The following is a 7,320-nucleotide window of genomic DNA, read 5'->3' on the forward strand; positions in this document are numbered from 1 at the left end:
CGGGTGGCTCAGTCGGTTGAGCGTCCGACTTCAGCTCAGGTCACGATCTCGAGGTCCGTGAGTTCGAGCCCCGCGTCGGGCTCTGGGCTGATGGCTCAGAGCTTGGAGCCTGTTTCAGATTCTGTGTCTCCCTCTCTCTGACCCTCCCCCATTCATGCTCTGTCTCTCTCTGTCTCAAAAATAAATAAACGTTAAAAGAAAAAATTTAAAAAAAATTATACTATTTAGAATTTTTTATGCTTAACTTTTGATTCACTTGGGTTTTACTTTGTATATGATGCAATGAGAAAGTTTAAGTTAATACTTCCCCCCAAAGAAAGGCCATTTCTCAACACCATATACTGAAGAATTTATCCATCCATATCCATATGTATATGTAAATCCTAAAATATCACATATTGTTGTATGTACATATACTCACAACACACATATGTACTATGGTCTGATTAAATTATTTATCAATTCTTAGTTTTTTATCTATTGATTCTTAAAGTAATGAATGACATTATTTCTAGTTTTGTAATACATTTTAAAAATCTAGACAATTTTTTTTTTTAGTTTTCAATTTTTCCTCTCTTAAAAAGAAAAAAGAAAAAAAATTAGCTTCTCTCAGTTTTTTATCATTACAAATAAATATTTAAATCTTTATTTCAAGGTCCTAAAATTATCCTGCTGTTATTTGCACCTAGAACAAAAGTATATAAATTAATCTGGGAAGAATTGACATCTTTAAAATATTCTTATAAGAAAAATTTTATGTCTCTACACATCAGAACATTTTTCCAGTAAAGCTTTATAATTTAATTGATGTGAATTATGATATTTCTTCTTAAGGTATGTCCCTTGATAGTATTTTGTTACTATTTGGGATGATGTATTTTTCTTTCATTATATCTTGTAAGTGATCATTATCATACTGGAAAGCTATTGGTTTTCAAATCTTTCACATACCTGATCTTCTTAATGAGTTATTTTATGCATACTGAGCATCTTCAAATTATTTTCTTGAGTATTCTTGGTATATACTATATCACCAACAAGTAAACATTATTGTATCAGTCACTGCAAAAAAAAAAAAAAAAAGTATTACTTTTTCAACTTAATGTCTTATATACATTGGCTAGAATTCCAGAAAAGTATCATGATATATTTATTCATTCAACTAATATTTAGTGAGTTGCCCTTTTCTGGATGCTAATCTGTGCTACAGTTAGGTCATTTTCCAACTTCAGAAGCCCATGCTTGTTTGAAGTTCTAATCCCATTGTAATTATGCCTCCCATATCACTATTCAGACTTTTCATGAGGAAAATCTCCCTGTCCACTCCCCCTGCCTTTTTTTTTTTTTTTTTTTTTTTTTTTTGGTCTTTGTAATCCCAGCACAGAGTCTCAAAGATTAGATAATCATGAAATGTCTGATGAATGGAGAAATGAATGTTGAAATGTGTAGCCTGAGACGTACCTATGGAGAATGAGCTAAGAAGAATATGTTCATTTATATGCACGATATTTCCATCCACTGAACTTTATCAACCTCCAACCAAAGTGTTATGATTTTGTACAACAAAAATATTAGGAGTACAGCTGAACTGAAGGGACTCATTATAGGGAACAATTGGGCAGTGAAACAGTAGCAGGAAGCCTGGAGGCTTTATCAAGAACTTTTTTTTTTCTACTGCTTACATGCAGGATCATCACACCTCTCTAATCACTGAGGAAATTCTTAAAACAAATTCAGAACAACTTCTCTTTGTTATGTTCAGCAATGGGTTAATTATGGGAATGGGAAGAAAAATAGTGGAATAGTGACCTAAATGAAACTAAGGCTTTCAGGGCTGGATGCAGTTTAAGCTGATCAATGTTTGGGTTGATCAATATGGAGAATAATGGGCAGAATATATCAAATATTTTGCCTTCATTGTCAAGTAACATCTAGAGTTGTGTAAATGCATTCATCATTTGAAATCTTAATCCCAGGGGCACCTGGGTGGCTCAGTCGGTTAAACCCAACTCTTGGTTTTGGCTCAGGTCATGATATCACGGTTTAGTGAGTTTGAGCTCTGCACTGAACTCTGTGCTGGCAGCACGAGCCTGCTTGAAAGTCTCTGTCTCCCTCTCTCTGTCCCTCCCCTACTGGTGCTGTCTCTGTCTTTCTCAAAATAAATAAAAATAAAAACTTAAAAAAATAACATAAAATCTTAATTCCAAAATGTAATTTAGAGATTGAAGAATATAGACAGCAATTTACTGTTGTTTACATGTCTAGTTTTCAATATGTATGCAAAGTCTTTAACAACTCCAGTTGACAATTTGTATATATAATAATCTGGAGGGAGGAAAAAATGGACTCCCTGCTCTAGACTCCTGGTGCTCGAATCAGGTGTCCATGTGTTCAGGTGGGGAGAGTGGGATTTTCAGAACTGGGTTCTGAAAATCCCATGAAAATTACTGCTCTAGATTAATTTTATAATTAATGACTTTTATTCTATGACTAATAATTCTTAGATTTGTGCTTGTTATCTTGCTCATTCTATTCAAGCGAAAACAAGGTTATATTGGAGGTCTTTTTTTGAAGAATCTTTTGCAAGGTTGGTAGAGGGGGACTAGGAATAAAACATTGTTTTCTAAAAATAGTAACATTTACTTATGAAATTGTGGAATTCTGAGCAAGTATACTCTGGTAACTTTAGGGCTCAAATCCAATAGTTTTTTTTTTTTTTTTTTTTAATATGCTTTATTTAAAATTAAGAAGTGCGTTAAACAGAAAAGCCAGGTCCTTCCTTTTTTGTCTAGTACTAGTGGCTAAATGTTGTATAATTTTCAAAGTGCTTTCAGCATACTCAAAAATAATGAGGTGATATAATAAAATTAATTGTACTATTTTATTGTTTACAATGGAACAAATATATCCTACGTATTCATAATGAAAGATTCTGGCATGCCCACGACACGTAAATTGTCTCATGAGCATAAAAAACTTTTTGTTATTGCCATTAATTATAGATATTTAACACATAGTTAATTGTGCTATCATTCATTTAGCTTTCAAAAATTATGGTGGGGAAATTCTACACTGTTACAGTGCTGTGTAATAAAAGGAACATGATAGAATGTATCACTTAGGTGCAGAGTTTTAGATTAGTCAGGTATAATATTACTGTGTTGGATATATAGGGCCTAGAGGAGATAAAAGGGTAAATAAATGGAAAATTTTCTTATGTAATATTATCCACCAGAGGGAGCATAGACAGTCAAAAAGAATATAAATAATAACTAAGGTTGACCATTAAACGAAATAGATTTTTCCCTAGGCTTCAGTATGTAAAAAAAGGAAAAAGAAGATTTCTTAAATGACACCAGCCCTCTTTTATAGAAACAAAATGTCATAAAAAATCAGATATCTTTTTTGAACAGTGGCTCTGTGGCTATATTTGTATTTTGAATCAGGCCTTTCATCACAACAAATTATAAATAAAAGATGAAGCCTTTGCTTCACACATTAGTAGCCAAATGCATGTATAATGCATGTTTAAATTGTTTTTCACTTTACACAGTGAATCCAAACCAGATGAGAAAAAAAGCACCTATTTTTAAAGTCTTTAGCCTCATTTAATCTAGGAAAATGTGAACAGGAGAGAAGTAGTTGCTAAAAGATGGCAAAGTTCACCCAAACTGATGAAATTTTAAAACATCTCTAAGTGAACAAAGCCAGATATTCCATCAGCTGATGCTGCCTTACGAGGTCACCTGCATAGTGGGTGATTCCAATGGCGATAGAACTGCCTTTTGGAAACGCTACGGTTCTGAGAAGAAATATAAGCCATATTGTGGTTTACAAGGTCAGTATGAAAAGTATTTCTGAGCACATTTCAGTTTCATCTTTTTCTTATGCATTCTCAGAACTTCTGGTTTCCATCTTTCTTTATCACTCAGTAGATGCTGCTATGGTCTTCAATGGTGATCATTCTATAACTAAAAAGCATTATTAAACATAATTATTACAGTGTTATGCCCCCTTTATCTATGTTAATGGAGCTGCCCATAATTACACAGATGGCAGAGTTGAAGCCTGTGTTTACATTTTGCAGGCTCACTAACTAATAATAATACCGGTGTGTTATTGCTCTAAGCAATCCATCATCTCGGCTTTTCCAGGTAAGAGCTGAGTCTCTCTGAAACCGGTAACTATTTTCCCTTTGTGCTTCACAGGAGTCAAGAGCTCACATTCTTTACTATTTTAAATAGTTGTGAAGGGATGTATTTTGTTAAAGAAATTGGTTTGAATTTGTGAATATTCTGAAGAAAATTCTTGCAATACAGAAAGCACTAACCCATCTGATACTGCTAAATCTATGTATATAATATTATGTACATATGTATCTACAGTCTCCTATCTGATACTGCTAATATTCACTGTAGCTATTAGTAGAGTTTTATGCTGATAATCAGTATAAAACTGTGTGCTTTTGTGACTACCTAAGATTTATTTAATCAGTATTTGACAGGTGAATTAATTAATATAATGATATTGAAGTTTTGGCCTTGAAACTATTTTAATTTTGAGATGACTTACTACTGGGAAGATAACTGGTGAATTGTGTAACAATTCTAATAAGTCTAACATCAAAGGTAGTTATTTTATTTTATTTTATTTTAATACCACTAAAACATATCAAAATTCTGACCAGGAGTATTCAACATTTCTCAGTTTATTTTATTGGCTCCAGAATATATGGGTAAATGTACTAAAGGAAGTATTTCGAAACCACATGTAGGAGTAATCCAAAAAGCTAAATCAAAAAAGAATTCACTACAATGAAAAAAGCAAGTTAAAAGTGTTCTTAGCATGTTAAATCTAATTATTCTGGTTTTTATCGGATTACTAACTAAAGTATGTAAGGTTCAGGGCATTGAATTTTGAAAATGCTCTGAAACAGAGGGTATATACTAAAACCAGAAAGTAATGAAAAAATATGCAAAATGGCAGTTTAATTTATGTTTAACAGGCATTTGAATGTGGAATTTCGTTCCTTTTTATGTGAAATTGTTTCGTTTCATTATTTTATCCCCCACAGCCTGAGCTCCAGTACCAGATGACCCTTGGGCAAGAAAGACAGTATGGCACAATAATTTGTAAAGTAATGCTAATATTTGGTGAATCATCCAAGGAATTCACTGCTTCTCAACATTTCAAATTAACCTTTTCATGTCACACATTATTAGGACTAAATCCAATTAAGTTACATAGCTTCTGTGAAGTAATTTCCCTTCAAGATGCCATTTCTACCTCTCCAGGGAAAATGACATTTCAAAACCTAAGACTAAAACTAAACTAGAGAAATTTTAATTTTAAACTTTGTGTAATGCAAATATATGTGTTGCATTTAACACTATTACTTTCTTAAATGTCTGTATTGTGAATAGCTCATCCAATCAAAAATACTTAAGAACATGGCCTCCCACAGACCTGATTTCTTCACACAAGACATGGATAGCCACTGAGGTAAGAAGCATCTGAAGAAATTTTACATCTTGCATCTTCTTATTTTTTTTTTAAATGTTAATTCTCTTTCCTTCTGGAACTAAGACCAAAAATTATCAAGGAAAGTAGGCAAAATAACATGTGAACAAAAGGAAGAAAAAGTAGCGACAAAAGATGATAAGTGATAAGGGGACTAACTACATTTTTAACTCAACTAACTGCATTTTTTTTTAAAAGTGTTAAAACAAAGCAAAGACTTGTAAGGACACTGTTGGCCCACAGACACTTTCCCCATATTCCTTTTCTGAGGCCTGATAGACTATCTTGCCATGTTACAGATCTCAAATTGCATAGCTGGGATCCAGAGACACATTTATTTTGTAACATTCACTCAGTGTTATAAACATCCTCAAATTTTAGTAATTGTGTTCTTGTTTTCAAATCAATGGATATTATTGAGCACCAGCTATTGCTAGGTTCTGTGCCTTGTGTACAGAAAACATGCTCTAAATGCAGTTAGACTACCTGAATTTGAAGGCAGATTTGGCACCAGCTGGCCTGCTACCTAGCATACATCCTTTATTTTTTAAATTTTTTTTAAGTTTATTTATTTATTTTGAGAGAGAGAGAGAACAAGCAGGAGAGGGGCAGAGAGAGACAGAGAGAGAGAGAATCCCAAGCAGGCTCCGTGCTGTCAGCGCAGAGCTTCATTCAGGGCTCAATCTACGAACTGTGAGATCAAGACCTAATCCGAAATCAAGTACGACAATTAACCGACTGAGCCACATAGGCACCCCTAGGACACATCCTTTAAATGGTCTAAATCTTACTTTCCTCATCTGTAAAATGCCACCTCTACCCTGGCAATGTTGCCTAATGAAAGTTAGATACATACATTATCTTGTCCATTGGAAAACACTAAGCAAGTAAATTTGTTATCATATCTCTAGTACCATAGAAAATGCCTTATGTATTGTTTTGAATTTGTTAAGGTCCATAGCATAATGTCAATCATACTATACAGTGCTTGACAAATAGTAGATAAATGAATACATTAGTGAATAGCTCATAGCAGTTAAAAACTACCTCACTAGAGAGAACAGTGTGAGGTAGAGCTACAGTGGGAGTCTAGTCTCCATAATGCTGCTAATCCCCGGGCCTGCCCTGGAGACTGTTCCCCAGGAGACATAGAGGCCTGGTTTGGAAATAGGCTGTGCTCACCGAGAGCAACAGGATGGATAGAACCAGCTAGCAGCTCACAAGGAGACTTAGCTCTTGCATGTAGACTTAATTTCAACACCGGTATTCTGTTTCTGGGAACTTGTTTCACTCGGGTAGATGGAATAGAGAACAAAATGCAATACCTTCCCTTCACATTCATGCATTCACATTCATCTATTGAATAAAATTTGTACTGGTACCTACACCAGCTGTTAGTAAACCTTGACATCTAAGAAGTAGCTGATTCCACTTTTTCACACAATCAGATTCCATTTAATGTTAACAATTTAAATTCTATAGACATTAATGAAAATATTAAATATTTTCATTTCCTTTCATAAATCTGCCTTTTTACCTCCTACTGCATGATTACTTTAACACAATAATAGCAGGAAAAGAACATTTTTTCTACTATTGCTATTTGCTTCAATATCTTCATGATCAAATTTACAAATCCTCTACTTAAGAGCTATAAAATAGAATTAAGAGATATCCTGTGGCCATTTTTTATCTGAGACTTTAAACAATAGCACACCAATATGCCTGGAGAGATGAGCAAATATTAACCAGGTTAGCTCAAATCAATACATATTTGAGTTCTTACTATGTGTCAGGCTC

Source organism: Panthera pardus, unplaced genomic scaffold, assembly GCF_024362965.1.
Source record: "Panthera pardus isolate Hobbes unplaced genomic scaffold, ASM2436296v1 HiC_scaffold_13, whole genome shotgun sequence".
NCBI lineage: Eukaryota > Metazoa > Chordata > Mammalia > Carnivora > Felidae > Panthera > Panthera pardus.